Source organism: Hypanus sabinus, chromosome 7 (genome assembly GCF_030144855.1).
Source record: "Hypanus sabinus isolate sHypSab1 chromosome 7, sHypSab1.hap1, whole genome shotgun sequence".
Taxonomy (NCBI): Eukaryota; Metazoa; Chordata; class Chondrichthyes; order Myliobatiformes; family Dasyatidae; genus Hypanus; species Hypanus sabinus.
The window spans coordinates 60,914,470-60,939,540 of NC_082712.1; the positions used below are offsets into that span (position 1 = coordinate 60,914,470).

The 25,071-nt window shown below is 42.3% G+C and overlaps 1 protein-coding gene across 4 annotated transcripts in view; it reads right to left on the reverse strand.

Annotated features, from left to right (window-relative positions):
- Positions 1-25,071, reverse strand: part of LOC132396811 (coronin-2A-like) — a 169,774-nt gene that overhangs the window by 140,555 nt on the left and 4,148 nt on the right. The window lies entirely within an intron of this gene.

Consider the following 25,071-nt stretch of genomic DNA (forward strand, 5'->3'; position numbering starts at 1 on the left):
TATCACTGGTTCATAAAAAGCTATCACTCTCAGGTTAAAGATTAACTGGAGTCAAATCCCATTTATGGAAGAGCTCCAAATTTCAACCACTCCCCATGCATAGATAAGGTTCCTAGCACAGTTCAAGTTTTTAGACTCTGCCCCATAGTCCAAGACTTTCCAGCCAGTAAAATTAGTTTCTATCCACTTTATCAATTCTTCCTGGAATTAAATTCCCAGTTTCTGTAATAACTCCTTGTAATTTAACTCTTTGGAGTCCACAAATAATGCTCAATGTGAAGGGGATGAGGCTAGTGCCATTATAAAAATAAAGTTATGATTCAGACTAGTGCAAATCCTGATTTACAGTATGCCAACCTTGCACAGTGGTTATTAGAATCATAGAAAACCTGCAGCACAATACAAGCCCTTCGGCCCACAAAGCTGTGCCGTATATGTCCTTACCCTAGAAATTACCTTGGCTTACCCATAGCCCTCTATTTTTCTGAACATGTACTTATCCAGGAGTCTCTGAAAAGACCCTATCGTATCTGCCTCCACCACCATCGCCGGCAGCCCATTCCATGCACTCACCACTCTCTGTGTAAAAAACTAAGGCCTGAAATCTCCTCTGTACCTACTTCCAAGGACCTTAAAACTGTGTCCTCTCGTGCTAGCCATTTCAACCCTGAGAAAAAGCCTCTGACTATCCACATGATCAATGCCTCTCATCATCTTGTACACCTCTATCAGGTCACCTCTCATCCTCTATTGCTCCAAGAAAAAAAGCTGAGTTCACTCAACCGATTCTAATAATTCACGCAACCTATTCTCATAGCTCACTCAATCTATTCTCATAGTTCACTCAACCTATTCTCATATTTCACTCAACCTATTCTCATTATTGCATCTGGTTCACAGTTTTCAGGACCTAGGCTCTACCCTGACCTCAGGTAATGTCTGTCCAAAGCTGCATGTTCTGCACATGGGTTTTCTCTTACATCCTGAGCATCTTTTATTCAAATGATCTCATAACTTTTTATGACAGGGAAGGAGGCCATTCAGCCCATCATATCAATGAAAAGAAGATAAAGGAATAGGAGGAGTTGCTCACTGGGCCCCTTAATCCCCACAACTAATATGATCTTGGCTGATACACCGTGGTATCAGCCCCTCATCTGTGTCAGTTCCGCTGACCGTTCCAAAGTTTTATCTGCCTTCGACTTAGATGCCTTCACCGAGTCTGAACAGAACATGCTGTTTAGCCTCTCTTGGTAGAACAAGCCTCTCATCTCGGGAATTTGATGATGAATCTCTTTAGGATTGACTCCCCTGATAATAAAACTTTCACTTAGGAAAAGAAAGAGGACTAAAAAACTGAGAAATCTTACCATTCCCATTACTCCATTTGGAAGCTAGAATGTGGAGTGGAACAGCACAAGAACAGGCCCTTCCGCCCATGATGTTATGCTTAACTAATTAAACTAGTAATTAAAAGCATAACTAGATAAATCTCTTCTGCCTATGCAAGTCTTTATCCCTCTATTCTCTGCAAATTCACTTGCCTATCTAAGAGCCTCTTTGAAAACCCTCTGTCATGTTTACCTCTACTAATACTCCAGGCAGCACATTCCGGGGCATATCACTTTCCACAGTTGCTGTATAACCAATGTGGTGCATGGTGGTTAAGATGTTGGACTAGCAATCTGAAGGTCGTGAGTTCCAGCCCCAGCCGAGGCGGCGTGTTGTGTCCTTGAACAAGGCACTTAACCACACACTGCTCCAATCTACCCAGCTGAAAGTGGGTACCAGCAAAATGATGGGGGTTAACCTTGCGATAGACTGGCGTCCTATCCAGGGTGGAGTCTCGTACTCTCAGTCACTTCACGCCAAGGAAACCAGCATAGGCACCAGCCCAATGAGCCTATAAGGCTCAGGACAGACTTTAATTTTAACTGTATAACCAACGCTCTCTCTAATATTATTTCAGATTTCCAATACCTACATTTTTTAAATTTTCGATTTCTCATTCAACTTCCAACAAGCTCATTAATGCCCCTCCCCACTAAATTTCCTGTCACCCACCTATGCTAGGAGTAATTAACAGTAACCAGTTTACCTGGTAATTAGTACATTCTTGGGATGATGTGGGAAATTAGAGCACCCAGGGGTAAGTACAGTCATTGGGTAAATGTCCAGACTCCTCACAGACAGCATCAGAGGGCAGGATCAAGCCTGATGTAAAACTCTGCCACCCCATATGCATTGGGTTAATATGAAACAGTAAATAAGTCCTTAAGTAAAATGCCGATCGGCAATACAAATACAAATGTTTCTGCTTCATGGGAGAATCTGGAGTTGGGTTCTATGGTATCAGAGGAAGGGGTGGCCCATTTAAAATGGAGATGAGGTGGACAGCTTCTCTCAGCCATGAATTTTCAGGACTCGAGAGAGCTGCGGAGGCTGAATTACTGAATATATTCAAGATGGAACTAAACAGGGAACATGAGGGAAATAGGAAGAAAAAGCCAAAAGCAGAGAAGCTAAGGTCTAACAGAAAGGCAGGGCAAGCAGGCTTGAAGGGCCACATTTGTGCTCCTATAGCTTGTGTTCATAGGCTCTTCTTTCATCAGCGTACCAGTTGCAGCCTCAGTGAATTTGTTACACATAGTTCGACTTTCATGGAATGTTAATAGAATGTAGCTAGATCCCCTGACACTATGCCCCAATGGGTATAACATCCCCACGACAAGACCAGAGAGACCTCGTGTTCACACAGAAGCCAGCGTTAAACTAATGAGTTTGTTGTCAATTTGTCTGCAGCTAATACAAATTTCTTGAAACCGGTCAATGTCAAATGCAACAGCATTGCTAACATTAAGAAACAAAAAAATGACAGCGATTATTCAAGTCATATTATTAATGATTCTCCTGCAGAGCAAGATCATTATTACTGCAAATTATCCTTAGCCATTGCCGAACACCTCTGACACTGACAGGATGCAAGATAAATAGGTTAGCAGTGAGTGCAGTGCATGAGCGAGAAAGCACATGTAGACCACGTGTGACAGCGTGCATATAGATAAGTGTCTAAAACCAAGATAATCCATCTTCTCACACCACTTCTGTGATGTGCCAGAGCCTCTGCATGCTGATCAGGCAACAGTAATATTGAATTCTTACCACTCTAGCGATTACATTTAATAAAAGCAGCACCCTGAGAACTGGACCAATTAGAGCATCAAGGGATAGTCTCAAATGCCATCAAAGAGAGGCAGCAACATTTGTGTGGAAACTCCATAAAAAACAACCTTCTGGAAGCACTCACTGGGTTGTCTCCCTTGCTGCACATCCCCTCTGGTCAGCGGCGTGACTTAAACGTGCTTCTTGAACAGTTTTTCCTCTTTCACTGCTTGACCCAGGTGCATGGATTTCATTCTCACTTCCTGCTCTGAAAGGCCACATTGCTTGTGTGCCAGCCCTTCAGTTCAGCTGACGAGCACTCAGGCATCGCCTGAAGATCACCCACCTGTTTCTGTGAAGCCTCCCGCTTCGCTTGATGACTCAATTTCATCAAGCTTGTTGCAAAGCAAAGGGTTTTCTTCATCTAAAAACATTGTCCCTGGACAAATCTATCATAGAGTTTTCCAAAGACGTCTTCCACTTAATCTTATGTCTCTTTACAAATTCTCAATCATTCTTTCCTCCTTAGCTGCATTCTTTCAACCATTGACTATTTCAGGAAGTACTCTCGTTTGGTTGCTAGGCTGCTGTTTCTAACCTTTCCCTGCTGCCACCTGCCAGTTGTTGTCTCCTCAACATGCCTTCGCATGCCGCACCCTAATCATTTGTGATGGATTTTCAGTTTCAAGGGTGCAAGAGGTTTCTAGCTTTACAGCACAGGAGCATGACCTTTCCAAAGTTAAACTTCTAACCAACAATCCTCGCTAAGCTTCTTGTAACGAAGAACCAGTCTTCAGTTCTTACTGTAAATCGCAAGTAATGATCAGTCTAAAATTAAAAGGACAGCTTTACAAACAAACAGCACCACCTGCAGCAATATGGTTTGCACAGTGAAGTGATCCTGAGACGTTCTCATCTGTATCAGCCAAACGTAAGACAATGAGGTTATGTTAGTTGCATCGAAACAGGTGCACAGGCTAAGTTATTTAGTTCAAGGTAGTTTGCAGACCCAACTGATATTGTTACTTAACACATCAAAGGTGGTCACAGGTGTAGCAGAGCAATCAATAGTTGGGGTATTTGTACACTCACAGGGTCATCCCTCACAGCATTAATTTTGGGTGTCCCCCTAAGCTTTTAGACCATCTGTGTGAATCACTGAATCTCAGCAAAGGTATTGAGAAAACATCACTTTCAGATTATATCAATTAGCAGCACAAGAGTATAAATGTTAGAAAGCTTGAGGATTGTTAGAATTAACAGAAAGAACTAAATTCATTCTTCATCCTTCAGTTCATCTGCAACTCGTTGCTATGTTCTTTTAGTTCGTAAGAATTGTATCCACGTTTGGAAATCCTTTGTAGTTTTTAATTCTCTTGTAGTCTAGAAATATTTTATAAATCAGAAATCTTCTGTGAGTTTTAAATGTCTGTTAAATACTTCGGTCTAAACGTAAATTCACATAATTAAACATAAAATAAACTGTCAAAAATACTTAGTTGGAAGCGCCTCCTTCTTGGTAGCAGCTAGACCTCACTGCAGAGATGAGACAGGGGAATCTTTGAGGAGTAGGTGGCTACAATATAACCTCCTGATAATGGGGGTGCCAGTAGAACCTTATACTGAATAGGGCTTAAAATATTCTTCTGAGCTTAGAGCTTTGGGGACAGTGTTCCCAATACCATCACATATTGTGTAAAAATATTTTTTTCAAATCACTTTTGCCAAGCACCTCAGCCAAGCCGAAGAAGGTGCAGAACGGATTCACAAGGATGTTGCCAAGAATAGAAGGCTCGAGCTATAAGGAGATATTGGATAAACTGGGATTGTTTTTTCTGAAACGTAGGAGCCTGAGGAGTGAAATAAGGGGCCTGGATAAGATGGATTGTCAGTCTTTACATGGAGTCTAAAACTAAGGTGAGAAGTTAAAGACTTAAGGGGAAGCTTTGTCTCATACAGAAGGTGGTGGGCATACAAAACAAGCTGCAAGGCAAGTGGTAGAGGTGGGTACAATTATAATGTGAACAAGATATTTGGACAGGTACACGGATAGAAAATGTTTATGGGGACACTGGCCAAATGCAGGCAAATTGGACCAGCTCAGGAAGACAGTTTGTTTTACTTGGATGAGTTGGGCCAAAGGCCTGTTTCCACACTCCATAACTCTATCATCTACATTCCATCTCACTAGTTCCTGGTCCTTCTATTAATGGGAACAATTTCTCTCCAGTAACTCTGCCTAAACCATACATGTTTTTAAATTCTTCCAACAGACACCCTCACAACCAGGGAGAACAACCTCAGCTTCCCCAGTCAATCCATAACAGGAATTACTCCGGTAAATTTCTTCTAATCAAACTAAATTCATCATCAAAAAAAAAGCAAAATAGGTCAGAAGTTTGGTCATTGTAGTTAGTATGAAGGAAAAAATTTAAAGGAGGGAATTCCAAAACCTGGGGCCTTAGCAGCTCTACATTTGCCAATTGTGCAGTAAGTACATTTGGGGAAACTCCAAAGTTATAGAAGCCCAAGTATCTCTTGGGTAATAAAGGACTGGAGCAGATTATAGAACAAGGGAGGGGATAAGGCCTTAGAGTAGTGGTTGCCAACCAGTCGATCGTGATCAACCATTCAATCTTTGAGACTTCCCCAGTAGATCCCGAAAAAAAAAGAAAAATACATAAATACATTATGCCTGATAAAACTTTTGATGCAAGAATGTAGTAACTTCTACTTTGAAAAAGGACCACTCAACAACGGTAAAACAATATTTACATACAGAGGTTTATACCAATGCGCACCGGGCAGAAAAGACCAGAAGGAAAACCCTGCAACCCCAGAAACAATCTCTCTTTACAAACAGTTTTATATAGTGGGAGTATTGCCATAATCCTAACTGGTATTAACTTATTTTCATAATGCCCATATTACAACACTTCTCCCCCTTTAAATTCCAACGTTCCCCAAATGTACAAGAAATGGGAAACAAAAACAGTGGTGTCATTAGCTTACTTACCTCTGAAACTTATTCTTGTGTCTCAGTAACAGTTTACCAATAGCAGGAAAGTTGAGGAGCTGAAATCAGGGTTGAAGGCCAAGCAAACATGTTGATCGACAGTGTTAAAGGACTTGTCACTTTGTGAATATTTTTCACAACAGTTCGATGAATTCCCTGGATTTATGCAAACAGTTTAGCTTGTTGTATTTGTCAGAATGGCTTTCCAGGATTTTACAACAAAGAAGGACTGCCTCACTCTTTTGCACTTAAAGGAGAGAACGAGAGGTGAGGGTATTTACAATGAGCTAAAAAAAAGTCCGTAAAAATAACATCCCCATTCATAAACTGGTGGCAATTACTGCTGCTGAGGCCCCAGCAATGTGCCGTAATGACCCTGATTTTCCCGACTTCCTGGATTATCACTGCGTGATTCATCAGCAGGCCTTGGCTGGGAAGGTTGGGGATTTTTCTCATGTAATGACACTAGTGGTCAAACTGATAAACCTGATTCAAGCAAAAGAGCTTCAGCACCAGTTATTCAAGGCGTTATTGAATGAGCTCGATGCTGCTATGACCTGTTTGATATGCTAGTTACAATGTTTTCTTGGTTGGATTAATTAGAAAGTTTGACTAAAGCATTTTATGTAATTAAAATACAATTATCCCAAATAAAGGACCTCAAGTTGGAAGTACAATCTGAGATGTTTTTTCTCTAAACAATTTAGTAGGTTGATCTTGCCTTTCACTGAGGCCAAAGTAGGGAATCTTGGGCTTAAAAAGGTAGGTGCCCACTACCTTAGAGGGATTTGAAAACAAGGCTTAAGATTTAAAATCTGGACCGAAGTTTCTGTTCTCCACGTCTTCACAAACAGGTGCGATGAGTGGCAAGATTTAGAGGAAGGGAATGTGCAGCAGAATTTCGGAAGACCTCCGGTATATAGAAGATCAAACGTGGGAGACTGCCCCAGGACTGGGGTCAACAAGGCGTTTCAGCAGCAGGTGAGATGGACAGGGACAGAACTGAGTGATACTGCTGAGATTGAGAGAAGCAAGACAAGTCTTCTGCGGCATAATATCAGTTCGACATTGTGTAAAGACACAGACAGAACAAATGCTTCTCAGATATCCAACAGCAGATGGAAACATGGTTCCCCCGTACACAACAAGCCCCAGCCTTCTCCAGTACCAGAGGTGCTGTTTATTGTGCCCATGCAGTCATTACATTCACTGGCCTCATCAGGATCAAACTATTGCTTATCCAGCTGTTCAAAACTATTGACATATCGACAGGTAGTCCAGACAAATAATTATTTTACAATGACTCTTTAAAAACGCTGTAATACAACCTCTATTTGCTTAATTTTAATCATACCTATTTACTTAGCTATGTCTACACACGTTAATTAAAATAAAAAATTCACAAGCATACATTCCCTTTACACTCAAAATAATTTATAATGACCACAATTAATCTTGTCATGTGTGAATTGAATTTTATAATTGAGACCTTGCTGGGTAAATAATTCATGCAAATTGTAGTTGCAGTTTTGGGACATTTACAAAGTGAAGTGAAATTTTCCCAGCTCCGCGATGTTGCTTTACCCATCCTCCTCTGCAAGCAGTTGTGTTTTTGCTGGAAATTTTTGAATTTGTTTTTAAATGATGTCTTTCACTGGTTATAACTGGGGCAACTTTGCCAAAGCAATCTGTCTGTAACGTCAGGATCAAGAAACAACTTTATTCACCACATGCATTTACATGTACTCGGAATTTGCTGTGGTGTGTTGGTCAGGGCATGCTGTACAACTTAAAAGCAACATTCAACAAGTATAAATAATAAAAAGATATAAAGTACGGATAGGGAATAAAATGGGCATAAATATATAAACACCAGCATGTGTTTACAATATAAACAGCATTATAAAAATGGTTTAAAGTGTTCACAGTGCAATGCAGTGCAGTAATAGACAGAGAGGGAGGTTGATCACATTAACTACCTGGGGGAAAGAAACTTGTAATCTGGTGTAAAGTTTTTGTTTTAATAGCCTTCCAGTTTTCCAGAAGGAAGCATTTGAAAAAAGCAGCTTGCTGGGTGGGTGGTGTCCACAATGATTTTTCCTGTCCACAATGCTTTTATTCCTCGAGGCTACCATCAGGAAGAAAGTACAGGAGCCTCAGGACTAACACCACCAGGTTCACCCCTCAACCATCAGGCTTGTGAACCACAGGGGAAAGCTTCATTTGACTTCACTTGCCCAATCACTGAACTGTTCCCACAACCTATGGACAAAGTTTCATCAATGTTAATTGCTTATTTATTTATTATTATTTTTCCCTTTTTTCTTTCTTTTGTATGTATACAGTTTGTTTTCTTTTGCATGCTGGTTGTCCACCTTATTGGTGTGGTCTTTTATTGATTCTATTATGGTTATTGGATTTATTGAGTTTGCCTGCAAGAAAATGAATCTCAGGATTTTATATGGTGACCTATACGTAATTTGATAATAAATTTACTTTGAACTTTCAACTTTTGCTGCTTGCTTCTTTGTCCTGAACACATACAAGTACTGCAGCCAGTGGCCTTTCTGCTAACCTGACAGATGAATGCAGCTGTTGTAAATTGTGAGAGGATGCTGCACCAAACCCAACAGTAATGGCTGATGTGAGGAGGCTCTCTACGATGGAGTTTTACCAACTGGCACAAGAAGCGCAGGTTATATTGTCACAAGAAAGTGCAGATGCTCACATCGCAAGCAAAAGCAAATTGCATGAGTTACTCCATCAGGTCAAGCAACATCTGTTGCGACAAAGGGATGGTCAACATTCTGGGTTGAGACCCAGCAGTTAAGTACACAATCTGGAGCTAAAGTTCTAGTTTAATTAATGATGACTATGAAACTAGTAAATGGCTCACCCCAGAAAGGAAAACTTCTGTCCTTACCAAGTCTGGCCTAAAACTGAAGGCCCCATTTCTGGCCCTCTAGCCAATGACAAGGCCCAGTATGGCATGTAGATGTTCAATATAGAGGGACAGCATCACCTACCCAAAGGCAGATAGGGACGGGTATTAAATCCTGCCCTTCCCAGCAATAGTCACATCCCAGGAACAGGAGAATAAAAATAATGGCCAACACGTGCCTCTGCAGGAACCCTCCAAGATAAAAAAAATATTTATGCCCCTGAGGAGATCACAGCAATGAAATGAGAAGACTTAATATTTTAGCCTTCAAAGCACCTAAAGAAGCAATTAACAATGAATCCAATTTAATTGCCTTGTTCTCAATCACTTATTTCTATTGAAATGCTTTTTCAAGAACATGCCCTTGGTCTTACTGGTTAAGAACAAAGAAGCTGATAATTGATATGCACACAGTCTGACTGGTGATCAAACAACATACAGTACCTTATTGCCCAAAAAAGTCAGACCACCCCACTAAATTCAAGCAAGCCCTCAGTCACTGGCCCCAATGGCGGCACCAAATGGCCAGTGACATTTTCCTCATTATAGACCCATCCATTATTCCAACAGCAGGTCTTCACTAGACCAGTAATTCAGAGACCCGAGCTGCTCTTCCAGGGTCTCAGATTCAAACCCCACCACAGAAGCAAGGTACTGCATTGTCATAACTTGACTCCAATGTCTTTATCATCTCTTAAGAGACCTACCATCCTTATTCGACCTATTGAACCCCAGAGCAAAGAGATCCAGCAAATCTCTAAATTCTCTCTTTAAAATAGATAACCTATCCTGTCCTATTATCCTTCCATTATAAATGTCCCATAAAACAGCTGGATATTTGTGATCATCGCAACACACACTTAATGTTGGAGGAACTCAGCAGGCCAGGCAGCATCTATGGAAAAGATTATGCCCACTGTGCTGATGAAGGGTCTCAGCCCATAATGTTGACTGTTTACTTTTTCCATAGATGCCGCCTACCTGCTGAGTTTCTCCAGCACCTGGTGTGTGTTGCTTGGATTTCCAGCATCTGCAGATTTTCTATTGTTTGTGATTGCATTTTTGTAGGAATGACTTTGCCAAGAGTGTCTTCCTGAAAAATGGACTTAAACTCAAAGCTGTGTTTCAGCTGAGAAGCATTTCGATGTATTTTCTGCCAAGTAACTTAAACCAGGCTGGAAGCCGAAATAGAATTATCAGGTTGCTCCTGCTGCCACCGACCTTGAACTTGTAATTCACAAGTTTTCATCAGGAACCCAATACCGTCTCCCATTCTGAACTGACACCTTGTACTACTCATACCAGAAACAATCCCAGATAAAGGCATGTGCTGGATTCCCAAAGATGCAAAAGGCATATGTTTATAGCTGTGCTTTGCAAACTCAGGACATCCTAATTAAGTGTTTTTGCCATTGCAACACAAGAAACTTAGCCAAGACTGCCACGATGAGGCCAGTCTCAGGAGGAGCAACACCCTATATTCCATCTCAGTACCCTCCAACTTGATGGCATGAACTTAGATATATTAAACTTCTGGCAATTGTCCCCCCTTCACCATTTTCCCATTCCCATTTCCCTCTCTCACCTTATCTCTTTGCCTGCCCACCCCTTCCCTTTCTTCCATCATCTTCTACCTTCTCCTTTAAGATTCCCCCTTCTCCAGTCCTTTATTTCGTTCACTAATCAACTTTCCAGCTCTTTACTGCACCCTCCCCCCACCAGTTTCACCCATCACCTACCACCTTGTAATTCCTTCCTCCCCTACTCCCTGCTTCTTGCTCTGATTTCTCATCTTGTTTTTCCCAATCCTGATGAATGGTTTCAGCCAAAATGTCATTTGCTTACTCTTTTCCATTGATGCTGCCTGGCCTGCTGTGTACCTCCAGCATTTTGTGTGTGTTGCTTAGATTTCCAGCATCTGCAGATTTTCTCATACCTCCTGGCTATTCTCCTACTCCTCCCCCCACCTTCTTTGTTCTGATGAAGTGTCTCGGCGTGAACCATCGACTGTTTATTCATTCCCTTGGATGCTGCCTGACCTGCTGAGTTCCTCCAGAACTCTGTCTATGTTGCACTCTGCGCAGAGCTTGCAAGTTCCCTCAGGTGCCATGAGGGTTTCTCCCCATATCCCAAACACAAGTTGGCTGGTTTATGTCTACTAACCTCTGAAACTGATGAGTGGCAAAAGAAGCAGAGGAGACATAAGAGAGGTGGCAGACGCATGAGAGAGAATAATTTACAGTCCCGTGTAACCCAGGCTAACTAAACCCAAAGATGTCATGTTAGAAAGCTCCACCCATGTACTGATGAGATATAAACTATGCGAGAACGAGACGTGGCTGGTGTAGGTGTGGACAAGTGAGAGAAAAGCAGCAAACAATTAGAAACTAAACACATAAACTGTTAAAAGTGGAATTGATAGTGAGTATCTTAACCCTAATTATTTGAAAATCTCAGGGTGAAAACCCTGGAGGAGAGACAATAGCGATAAGGTTTATTGAAGTTACACTATAGCAAGCAGCAGCTATCGCAAGCCAATGTCAGCTGAGTATCCAAAATCTATACTGTGTAACCGGGAATTAGTTCTGTTAAATCATACCAAGGGATTTGGTGAGTTAAAACACTTCTACTGTTCCGAGTGTGAAATATGTTCAGTAGTGTTGTAACTCAGAAATGCTTGGAACTGACAATGTGATATTGAGTATTTGGAAATAGAAAAAGGATGTGTATAAGAATTTACAGATTGTAATCCTGTTGCTTACAGGTCAGTTTTTTTTGTGTAAATATTGTGAATTGACTTTCCGTGGATGACCCCTATTTCACCCTACAAAACAAGATGGCAAGCCACCCAAGATTGAAGAACCAGTGCGGGATCGAAATGTTTCAAGACGGATGTAATGCCCTGGTTCGTTTTTTCACTGTTACGCTGCTCTGTATTTGATCTTTGTGCTGTTCTCTGCGAGCTGCTTGTTTGGGTTACTGTTGAAGGTGAGATATAGGAGAACTGTGTGCCATTTAGTTAGGATGGCCAGATTAAGGGGAGGTTTCTCTGGTGAGGGACACTAAGGTTGGGCCTGGGGTCTTTTGTGAAGGGATGAAGAGAGAAGACGCCGGAGAGAAGAGGTTGTAGGATTCGACCCGGGCCGTGATTTGATGAAGCCTGGGATGAGATCAAAGGAGGATCAGCGAAGGGGAAACCGTGAGCTCCAACTTGTGCAAATTAGACTATTTTTTCAAAATAGGCCCTTTGCTTTTTTTGCATTTTCTCTACTAACTTTAGTCAAATTAAGAATTATAAAGCTAAATCGTTTAATTGTATGAGGTGTACTGTCTGTTATTTCATGGCACTTATTTATAACAGGATAACACATCACGCAGCATCCACACAAACAGGGTTTCAGGATGGGCTTGCATCTCAACCTCACACATTTGGCAGGGCCAGATATCGTCTTCCCTAGACTTCTGCAGCCGACGGAACCAGAGTGTTTCACGTAGAAAATTTAATACAGTTGGACGTACAAGTTTATTTTTCATTCGATGGATGTGAATTTGATTTTCTGGAAGAACTGATTGTTTTTGCAAAGACTTTGACAAGTTACTGAATGAGATTTACTTTGTTTGAAAGTTGTGATGTTGGAGTATTGTTGTGAAAGGAGTTAAACTACAGATATATCATGTTTTAATTTAGATTTGAATTTGGAGACATACTGACCTGAACTAAAACTGAAGTTAACCATAATATTTAAGAACAGGAATTCAATTAGTTTCCTTACTAACTAGGGATAAATAGAAAGGCAATTGTTAGTCTGTAAACCCTTAAATAGGGAGTAACACTAGATCCAATTAGTTAATGAAATTGGAGTAATAAAGGTTATTCTAATGAATCTCACTGATTCTAACTAAAAATGAATTTGGTTTTCATTTGATCTGTGAGATTGGGTACCCAAGGCACAATGTTGGAATTTTAAATTGTTCTTGGTCATGTTTATATTTTATATATATTGCTATTTTTTATAAACAAACTTACCTCTAGAACTGTGTGTTTTCTGTTCACTGCTTCCTTCCAATACCTAGCGCTTCTGATGGCCTACCTGTGCCTAGTGTAGTGCTATGCAATTTGATTTTCCCATAAACAGTGTGGCGACCAGTCACACGAGATAAGTCAAACACTATGCAGATGTTACTCCTATAGAGCAATAAGGATGGAGAATGGGACCATTGGGATTACAGTGTGGAGAGCCAGCATGAACCCAATGGCTGAATTGCTTCCATCTATGTCATATTTATTCAGTATAGAACACCACTCCAATAGAGCACCATTCCCCCCCCCCAAAAAAAATTAGTTTATCTCAGAGAACGTGGGAATCAAAAAATGGCAGAAATACTCAGCAGTATCTCTGGAATGAGAAACAGAGTTAACATTTTAGGCTGATGACATTTCAGAAGACTTTAAGATGCAGGAAAGGTGGACAGGGAAGAAGAACACCAAGGGAATGTCCAGTTTGGGCAATTGAATACAAAGGTAGGGATGTTTTGCTCCAAGTTAGAAAAGACATGGGCAACACTCCATCTAGAGTACCATTTACAATATTCCTTTTATATTTAAACATAGAAGCAGAATTGGGCTATTCAGCCCATTGAGTGTGCTCTACCATCTCATGATAGCTGATCCGTTTTCCTCACATCCCATTCTCCTGCCTTCTCCCTGTAACTTTTCATGCCCTGACTAATCAGGAACCTATCAACCTCTGCCTATGCATACAGACTTGGCCTCCACAGCTGCCTGTGGCAACGAATTCCACCGATTTGCCAAACTCGAGCTAAAGAAATTCCTCCTTATCTTCGTTCTAAATAGATGTCCCTCGATTCTGAGGCTGTGTCTTCTGGTCCTAGGCTTCCCATCACAGGAAACATCCTCTCCACATCCATGCAATCAGACCTTTCAACATCTGACGGGCTTCAATAAGATTCCCCCCACCACCAATTCTTCTAAATTCCAGCGAGTAAAGGCCTAGAGCCATCAATCACTACTCATATGATGAGCCTTTCATTTCTGAAGTTATTCTCATTGTTACACCTGTGCTCCCCCCCCCCCTCCTTTTTGAGAATCGCAAGATCGCTATTAAGTCAGGTCAGGAGACCCAGGAAATGAGAGAAAGACATGCAGAATTTCTCAAAGAGTTTGGAATGTGTCCTGGCCTCCAAAAGGCGGAACCATTGATAATGGCTATTGTCTCTTGGAGACGGGATTGTGTATTGAGCGCTGTGCTACTCATCGAAGCCCTCAAGGAATCAGGCAACGTGGGCTGGTTGGGGGATGGCATCCTCCCCAACCTGACTGAAATCTGAGACCCCATGAGTGGGGATAAAGGAGGGTCTGTGGGAACAGCCCCTCAGACGCATCAGAAGAAACGCTCGAAATCCTGTAACAGCGTAATAGCGAAAGCCAGTGGAAAGCCACGTGCGTCCTTTTCCATTTGCCTCAGAATTGGTGGGCCTTGCCACAGAAGTACGGCTTTAGCTAACAACAAAGTGGAAATCAGCCCCCAACGACTCTCGAAGGATTGACATCATAAAAGGAATGGGCAAGATAAACATCCGTCTTTCTTTCCAACCAAAGGCTGCAGCTTGAATGAACTTGAGTGAGTTTTATATTTCCATCAGTCAAGACATTATCCCCTAGACAACGATAGAGCTATTTCTTATTGATTATTATTATACCCGCGCTTTTAGATTTAGTATTGACAACGTATATTATCTGTATGTTTGCATTGATATTATTTTTGTGTATTTTTACCAATAAATACTGTTAAAAATAGTATCATCAGACTTCAACGGACCTCTCTATCTTTGCTGGTAAGTGACCCAGTTATAGGGTATGTAACATCATGAACCTCCTCTGAGCCCTCTCCAATGTCAGCACATCATTTCTTAGATAAGGGGCCCAAAACTGCTCACAATACTCCAAATGTGGTCTGACCAATGCCTTATAAAGCCTCAGCATTTCATCCTTGCTTTTATGTTCTAGGCTTCTCAAAACGAATGCAAACATTGCATTAGCTTTCCTCACCACTAACTCAACCTGCAAATTAACCATTAGGAAATTTTGCATGAGGACTCCCAAGTCCCTTTGCACCTTGAATTTTTGAATACTCTCCCTGTTTAGAAAAGTTTATGCTTTTATTCCTTCTACCAAAGTAATGACCATAAACTCCCAACTCTGAATTCCATTTCCCACTTCTTTGTCCATTCTCCTAATGCATGTAGCTCTACAGCAAGCTCCCTGCTTCCTCAACACTACCTGCCCCTACACCCATCTTTGTATCATCCGCAAACTTGGCCAAAAAGCCACAGTTCCATCATCCAAATCATTGACACACAATGCAAAAAGAAACAATCCCAACACAGACCCCTGTGGAACACCACTAGTCACTAGCAGCTAGCCAGAAAAGGCTCCCTTCATTCCCACTCTTTGCCTCCTGCCAATCAGCCAAAGCTCCATCCATTCTAGAATCTTTCCTTAATATCATGGGCTCTTACCTTACTAAGCAGCCTCATGAGTGGCACATTATCAAAGGCCTTTTGAAAATCCAAGTAGACATCATCCACCAATTCCCCTTTTTCTATCCTGCTTGTTATTTCCTCAAAGAATTTAAACAGATTGTCATACAAGATTTTCCCTTGAGGAAACCATGCTGACTGTGGCCTATTTTATCATCTGCCCCAAGTACCCAAAATGACATCCTTAACAATCGACTCTAATATCTTCCCAACCTCTGACATCAGACTAACTGGCCTATAATTTCCTTTCTTCTGTCTCTCTCCCTTCATGAAGAGTGGAGTGATATTTGTAATTTTCCAGTCTTCTGGAACCATGGCAGAATCTATTAATTCTTGAAGGATTATTAATGCCTCCATAATCTCTTTAGCTGCCTCTTTTAGAACCCTCCGGTCCAGGTGACTTCTCCTCCTTCAGACCTTTCAGTTTCCCAAGCACCTTCTCCTTAGTAATCACAACTACACTCACTTCTGCTCCCTGACGCTCTTGAACTTCCAGCATACTGCTAGTGTCCTCAGTGAAGACTGATGCAAATTACTTATTCAGTTTATAACCAATTTTCTTGGCCTGTTTCCAATTTAGAATCTCAACCCATGGAGCAGACCAGTCTTTTTGTATATTTACTTTGCAACTACGTGTTTCCCTACACAAAGTTTTGTCACCTGCCCTGTCTCATTCGCCATTAGCAGATCCAGTATCGCACGCGCTCTTATTGGGACTTCTATGTACCGATGAAGGAAATTTTCCTGAACATATTTGACAAACTCTATCACATCTAGTCCTTTACTGTATGGGAGCCCCAGTCAACATGTGAAAAGTTAAAATCACCTACTATCAAAACATTATGTTTCTTGCAACAGCATATGACCTCTCTACAAATTTGCTCCTCTAAATTCCACAGACTGTTAGGTGGTCTATAATATAATCCCAGTAACATGGTCATACCTTTCTTATTCCTCAGTTCTACCCATAAAGCTTCACTAGACAAGCTCTCCCATCTGTCCTGTCTGAGCATTGCAGTGACACTTTTCCGGACTCATAATGCCATCCCCCCACCTTTAATCCTTCCCATTCTATCATGTTTAAGACAACAGAACTCGAAGAACATTGAGCTACCAGTCCTGCCCCTCCTGCAGCCAAGACTCACTAATGGCTACAATGTCATAATTCTCCATGCTGATCCATGCCCTAAGCTCATCCAACTTTCCTACAATACTCCTTGCATTGAAATATTCACAGCTCAGAACGTTAGTCCCACCATGCCGACCTTTTGATTCTTGAATTTGTATGTAGGCTTAACAACATTTTTTCTCAGACCACTTCGCTATTTGTTCTGTTGCTCTGGTTCCCATCCTCCTGCAACTCTAGTTTAAACCCCCCCACCCCACCCCACCGGGCCACACTGGAAAACCTTCCCACTAGGATAGTAGTCCCCCTTCGGTCCAGGTGCAAAGCATCTCTTCTGTACAGGTCCCACCTTCCCTGGAAGAAAGCCCAATGATGCAGAAATCTGAAGTCGTTCCACCATCTCCTTAGCCATGTATTAAACTGTATGATCTTCCTATTTCTGTCCTAAATGGCACATTTAGTAATCATCAAATCAGAATCCTGGAGGTCCTGTCCTTTAACTTAGCACCTAGCACCCTGAACTCACCTTGCCATGCCATTGGTACCAATGTGGACCATGGCCTCTAGCTGCACACCCACCCACTTAAAAATGCTGTGAACTTCATCCGAGATGTCCATGACCCCATCACCCAGAAGATAACACGCCATCCATGAATCTCATTCTTGTCCAAAGAATCTCCTTTCTGTCCCCTAATCAATGAATCCCTTATTACTGCAGCTTGCCTCTTTTCCACCCTTCCCTTCTGAGCCACAGAGCCAAAGAACCTGTCCATTGGGGTTTCCCTCTGCTAGATCATCCTTCCCGCGCCAACAGTATCCAAAGCAGTATGCCTGTTGCTGAGGGGTATGGCCACAGGGGTACTCTGCACTGGCTGCCTATCCCCTTTCCCCCTCCTGTCAGTCTTCTATTTATCTGTGTCCTACACTTCGGGTGTAACTACCTCCCCATACGTCCTAGATGAACAGGATGAACACAGGCTCATTTGAGAAGCTGAGGTGCTATCAACACCTCAGCCTCCCGAATGACCCAGAGTTCATCCAGTTCCAGCTCCAGCTTCCCAACATTGTCTGTTAGAAGCTGCAGACGGATGCACTTCTTGCAGGTGTATTCACATGGGACACCAGACATCAGAGGCAGTTTGTTCTTGATAATCCTCTTGCAACACCTTGCTATTAGTCTTACAAATTTCTACAGACCTACGGTGAGAGCATTCCGACTGATTGCATCACTACCTGGTCTAGAGTCTCCAATACACAGGGTCACAAGAGGGTGCGGAGGGCTATGGATTTAGCCAGCTCTATCATGGGCACAGTCACTAAGCACATCGTCAAGACACAGTGCCTTAAGGAAATGGTATCCATCACCATGGAAACTCTCAAACTTGGAAATGCCCATTTGTCATCCCCACCTTCAAGGAGGAGGTACAGAAGCCTGACGACTCACACTCAATGATTCAGATACTCAACAGCTTCCTCCCCACTGGTGTCAGATCTCCGAACAGTCCATGAACTCATGAAAGTGAAAGATCACCACAGGTCAACAAGAATGGGCAAGTGAGGCTGCAATTAGATTGGCCATCATTTTACTGCATGGTGGAGCACACTCAAGGGGGTGAGCGGCCCATCGGTGGTGACCAGAAAAGGCTAAATGATAAAAGGGATGATAGTACAGGAGAAATAAGATGGCAATCGGACAATTAATAGAAAAAATATGCAAGTAGAATTTAGAAATAGAATAGAATCTAGGAAGTAGAGTCTGCAATTGCCAAGTATAAATATGACTAGATTCAATCTGTTATCTCAGCTTACATTCAGTTTCTTTGAAACAGTGTATGAGACAATGGACAGAATTAGAGTGGAGAATTCGAGTGACAGATGACAAAAGCTCAATATCACACTTGTAGTCAGAATAGCATCTCACTCCTTCACAATGGCTTAGCAAATTACTTCAGCACGTCCTCTATCATTCAGCATTTCCAACTCTGCCATATTTTGCTTAAGTAACAAGTATTGTTGCTGCCTTTTCGAAAATTTTGTTGGTAATTGGTGATCAATTAACACATTTGTATGGCATTAGCACTGTTAAATCAACAGGCTAATATCTATTAAAACAACAGGTTATGGAATGCCATATGCTACAGCAAACACTAATGTACCATTGCCAACAATCATCTCCAAGCAATATTTATTTATTTATTGAGATAAAGGGCCTTTCCGGCCCTTTTATCCACGCTACCCAGCAATCCCCCAATTTAACGCTAGCCTAATCACAGGACAATTTGCAATGGCCAATTAACCTACCAACCAGTACGCCTTTGGACTGTGGGTGGAAACCTATACGGTTGCGGGGAAAACAAACAAATCCCTACAGGCAGTGGCGGGAATTGAACCCCTGTTGCTGGTACTGTAACCACTACACTACTGTCCTGTCCCATATTGTTTCATTGCCTTTATTTCCAGATCAAGGCGGTACATTTAGAACACTATAGCAATGCTGTGTGAAAGCAAATCAGTAAGCACTGTTTCTTCATAGGGTTGCAGAAATTATGGGCACTCGCTTCACTCCCACCCCTCTCACTCCACCAAGGTCAAGGGCAGGTGACAGTCAGATTGAATTTTTTTTAAATATTGAGGAAGGGGGAGGCAAGGGGAACATCAAATAAGAAATTGACTACCTAAATGTAGAGACAAGGTTGGAAGATTAGGTACACGTACACCAATTCCTGTACTCCCAATTAAGACAAATGGGGAAGGACAGTGCAAGGACAGACACAAAAAATGGCAGGCAGGTGAGCTGAGGGGGTTTTGGAACAGAGAGAAGAGCTGTGTGCATATGCACACATGCATGAGGTAGGGCACATGACCAAACGTCGAAGGAGATTTTCCTTCCTTGTTTTGAAAGGATATGTCTGATCTTCCACCACCTGGCCAATATTTCTCGCTTACTGATGCTGATTTTCTGGTTATGATCACATTTCAGCTTGTGATATTAAAAAGACAGAGACTTGACTGCTTCTGAAACCTGGAATATGATGATGAAACTATCATTGAGCTGTTGACCAATAACAGAAGGCATGAGGTGAATTTGCATATTTTGCTCCATTGTCCATTTCATGCAACAGGGGTTTAAAAAGATTTAAGTTGCCTTTTGTAAAATAGCTTGTACTTTAAATAATGTATAGTAATTATCCCTCAGCAGCAAGCCAACTGATTAAAGTTGTCGCTGCATACTCTGGGACAGACCTAGTTCCTGAACCAGACATGAGCAATTAAATCTAGCAATCCAGTTTTGGGAAGCTGGCCAGCAAACAAGGCTATATTTGCACAGTATAAATTTTTTAAGTAGTACCTTGTAAAATTAGAGAAGTTATTTTCACAAGACAAGTTATACAATAAACAGAAATGAAACTGAATCACTGGAGGAAGGTTAATGGTCTTTGATGCCCAGCTCTGAGTAAGTCAATGTTTAACTGATGGAGCTCCTGGAATATTTGTGAAAAATGGTACTCTGTTTTAGATGTAGATTATCTTCTTAAAGTGGAATAAAATGTAATTATTCCACTGTGGAAGAGGAGGGAAAGGAGAAGAGGATGCTGTAGATTCATGCTGGAACCAATGCTTAAATGATGCCATGCTTTACTGAACTGAACTGAACTGACAAGATCGACAACTGTGCCAGGTCCAGCTCATGCTCAGTAGTGAAGGAGCTGCATCAAAAGATCCACTTCTCAGCAAAAACGTTAAACCAAGGTCTTGTCTGCTCTCCCGAGTGGATGCCACAGTTTCAACGGAGTTCATCCAGGTGAACATCCATCCCTCAAACACTTCATCAATCAATCGCCTCTTGCTGACTGTGGGATCTCACCCAGTGCAAGTTGACCACCATATATCTACAGTGTCTTCTTCCTCTTCAGAATCCAAAGGTTTGCAGGTGACTCGCTTCTGCTCCATTTCCTCAGGCTCTGAACTGGCTGAGGAGTACACATGGGGTCCACAGTTCCACCTTCAGCTGGGCGAGTGGTGCTTGCTGGGGCAGGTCCGTGGGCTAGTTGGACATCATGCATAACTTCTGCTGTCTCCGCGTGGCTTCTGTGGAAGATCGCAATGCTAAGCATCGCAGATATTCCTCACAGAGATTCCAACATGAGGGCAAAGATGCTGGATTTTTCCCATGAAGACTGAGAATGCTCCCCAGGTAACTTTCTGCACCATCTCAGAAAGGTTGCTCTATAACAAAGCTCAGACTCAGAGTGCTCACTTCAGGAGTCTGCTGTCAAGCTTACAGCATAACCTCTGCCATCTGTTGAGCATGTTCAGATCCTCAAAGCTAGTGAGATTGGACTGGGGAAGGGCATGACACTGGATCACTTAAGCTTTCAATGGATTCAGGGAATTTTACACAGGTGGCATTAGTGGCATCGCTCTGGTGGTCTGAGGTGACCAGCTGTAGATTGTCCACATCTCTGAAACAGTGAGATTTGTCACCACCTGTTAGACTACAGGTGCAAGGTTATGGATTTCAAAAGCTCCTCTTCTCAATCAGCTTGTGGTTGTACTGTCACCTAAAGGAGATGGTGGATTTTGTCATTGACGTCCGCCTCGATCCCAAGGTGTGGGAAGAGATACAAATTGTCCATTGGTTTAGAGGGGATCTATGTTGTCAGAAACCTCAGCCAGTTGCACGTGTGTGTGGAGCCCATGAACAAAATGGTTAAAGTCATCATGCGCCCTCTGACAGTGTTGTCGTTCACAACCTGGTCTACAGGGAGCATGACTCCACTCTATCAGATGAAAATAGAAGGGTGAAAACAAGACTTGTATATATACAACACTTTTCCCAACCTCAGGGTGTCCCAGAGATTGTTTTGCAGCCAATGAAGGCTATTCATTATAGTAATGCTGGAAATCAACAGTCAAAAAGGTGCCAAAGGGAGCAATTTAACCATCTATCTTAATGATAGTGACAGTGAAGTGAGAATTATTAAGGATAACTCTTCTGCATGGTTGAGATAGAACAAAGACATCTTTTAAATCTTAACAAACCAGAACAAAGCTAAAAGGCAGCAAATCTGACTGTGCAGCACTGCGATGTCAGCCTTGATTTTGTTTTATTGTGTCTTGAATTTCAGGACTGGACAATTGAATACATACTCCTCCTATCTGAAACAATTGCTTTTCCCAATAAGCTACAGATGATAGTCAAGAGCTAATATTTCACTGAGGCAATATTGAAAGAACTTTTCAGAATTTAGGTAGAGAGCTACAGGTAAGGAAATGTATAGATTTATTGCAGTTCATATTGTGGAGAAACTTCCTACAAGAATAGAGAGGGGAAGATGCTCTTAGTCATGGGAACAGAGAAGTAAGATGGCGCTGAGCTGTGGTGTCCGTCGAGGTCATGGCTCAAGCTTAGTCTTTTTTAGGATCATACGGATGGTTTTTGGGATAGAGAGAGGAGTTGGGGGTCAGATTGGGGTTTAGGATCAGGTATGTGAGGGAACTTGAGGTCAGGATAGAATCTAAACCTCCGCTCTGCATTCAAAAGCCAAAGTCATGAACATGTGACAAAGGGCGTCCATGATCAGATGTTAGGCTGGCAGACCATCAAGGACAGAGACTAGATGCCTCCCCATGTCAGCGGGCTGTCAGTGGGCTCCTGGATCAGAGTTCCGCGTTGGCTGAAGACATGAGGAATGGTCAACTGTACTCTTTTCCATAGATGCTGCCTGGCCTGCTAAGTTCCTCCAGCACTTTGTGTGTGTTCTGAGGAACGGTGTTCCCCAAGATACATGAGTCTCCAAGATCGGAGTTCAAGGCCTACTATTTGCAGTCCAATCGTCAGCGCGTCCAGTGTTCAATGCCTGGATTTTGGAGTCCTCATTTATCATCATCATCAGCGAGTCCTGGGGTCAATACCAGTTCAAAGCTCAATGGTTGATTGGAAGTCAGGGTCCAATGAGCATAGCCCTGGGTCTGTGAGACCACTGGGAAAGTTGAAGGCCTAAAGTCTGTCAGCCCATGAGTCTACTGGAGGCTAGAGGCCTGGAGATGGCCTGTCCTGGGGCGAGAGAGAGTGAGATATATATATATATATATATATATATATATCGTTAGGTTTTGTTGGTTGTGAACACAAATGATGCATTTCACCGTATGTTTCAATGTACACATGATAAATAAATTAATCTGAATAAGTAAGCTGACAGAGTTACTGTTTCAAGTCAATGACGCACTAAATCTGTATTCTTTCACAGTCACTACCAGATTTGCTGAGTACTCACAGCATTTTCTGTTTTTACTCCAGTAGTATTCTGTTGTTTTTCTGTTAAGCTAATTAAACTTGCAGTCAAATCGCCTTCACCTGCGGACTCTATCCATCTTGCCTGGGCAGTGTTCCCCGCATTTCAATTTATTTCTAGACATGTGCTGCACAGGACAGTCTTCCTCAAATCATGTTGTAAAGGTGCATTACAGCACTGGAAGTCAGAGATCTAATCTCATAAAATCCCACTACAACAGCTGGGTAACCTAAATGCAGTCTGAGAATAAAAAGGAGATGAAAGTCACATCATTAGCTATGGTGATCATGAGGTTACCTCATTACCATTAAAATAAACTTGGTTCTGCAATGTGCTTCAGTGAGAGTCATTTGCTATCCTTAACCATCCTGGCTGACCTCCAGACTAATCAATGTGGTTCATTAGATCCCAGCAAACCATCAGCTTCAAGGGAAAGAGGGGCCGGTAGTAGATGTTGGCCTGGCTGCAAACCTCAGCTTCAGTGTTTGTCAGGAATGCAGCAACATCACAATCTGTCCTTGCAGAATGACCACAGGCAAGCACAAAAAGGTAACAGGAGCAGGAGTAGGTCTCTCCTCCTCACCATTCGATGCAATCCCCCTTGATCTACTCAGCCCTCAACTCCTCTTCTGTGCCAGCTCCCCACAACTCTCAATTCCCCTATCTTTCAAATATTCATCTCAAACATATTTAAAGCATACACTTCAGAAAAAACCATGGCAATTAGGATCGGCACACGTGTGATGCTTGATCTCTCTGACCCCATGACTCTGAAAGTGACGCGACCTGCCTATCATCAAAGCTACACAGCACACAGCCATTTATATTACACTAACAGGACCCCACAGGAGTGGTTATCAGACAAGATCTGACACCAGCCTCTGTGACTGAGAAAGTATAGCCCTCAACAAACAGCCTCAATAAAGAGGAAAGTTTTAAGGTACACTTTGAAAACGAAAGACAGTCAGGGAGGTTAGAGCCCTGACAGCTGACAGCACAGTGGCCAGTAAGCTAGGCAGGAAAGTGGGGATACACAGAAGTTCAGAATTGGGAGAAACCTAGAGAAATGTTGAAAGTAGACAATGTTGAAAACATTCTTTGCTCCATTATGAAAATGGGTAGCTCATTTCAATTTGATTGTTAATGTTTCTTTTTGTGTGGAGTGTTTGCCCTCCGCTTGCAACCACCCTTGACCCAAATAAGTTTCTTTAGGCCATTTCAAGGGTCTGTTAAGAATCAACCACATTGTTGTAGTCAACGACATTTCTAGCATGAATACACATTCTAAACTTCCTTCTTTAAAGCTGAGTGAGGAGGAAGGGGGGGGGGGGGGTTCGTGCCACAATCGAGGTCATCTGTTGCCCATACCAGCTTTGTTTGCCAAATATTTTACAAATTTAGCTAACTGAAATTAAATTCACCAGCAGCCTCGTTAGGGTAGGAGCTCCTGCTCTGTCGTATGGACCCAGACTACAGTCCCACCATGCCCGATGACTGAACGAGGCCAGTGGAAGAGAAGTTGAAGGGAACTAAGGCGACCATCCACTCCTACTTGTTGAATCATGACCCCGAAACATCCCAAACACAGGTACTACACATCGCCAGAGGGTGGGGAAAGTTGGGACGCCGAGGTTAGGGAACAACCCTAAATATCAAGATTCAGGCGTTTCACTATAAAATTTCTCACCTTCCAGAGAGAGGACGAATGCAGAGTATCGCTACAAGCAGGGTACCCATAACTATCTTACTATGGACATCAAGTGGCAAGGGTATGCCCATTTCTTACCAAGGCGATGTTTTATTTAAATACAGCAGAGCTGGTCTCCAACTCAGCAATTTGACTACAGCAAGCATTTTACACACACTCCCTTAAACGGAGGTTGCAGTGAGTGCGTTTTTTTTGGAAGACTGTTGTTTGCAAATTGCACGGGAGATCGCCAATGCACCTACACGTTAGACAATTCTC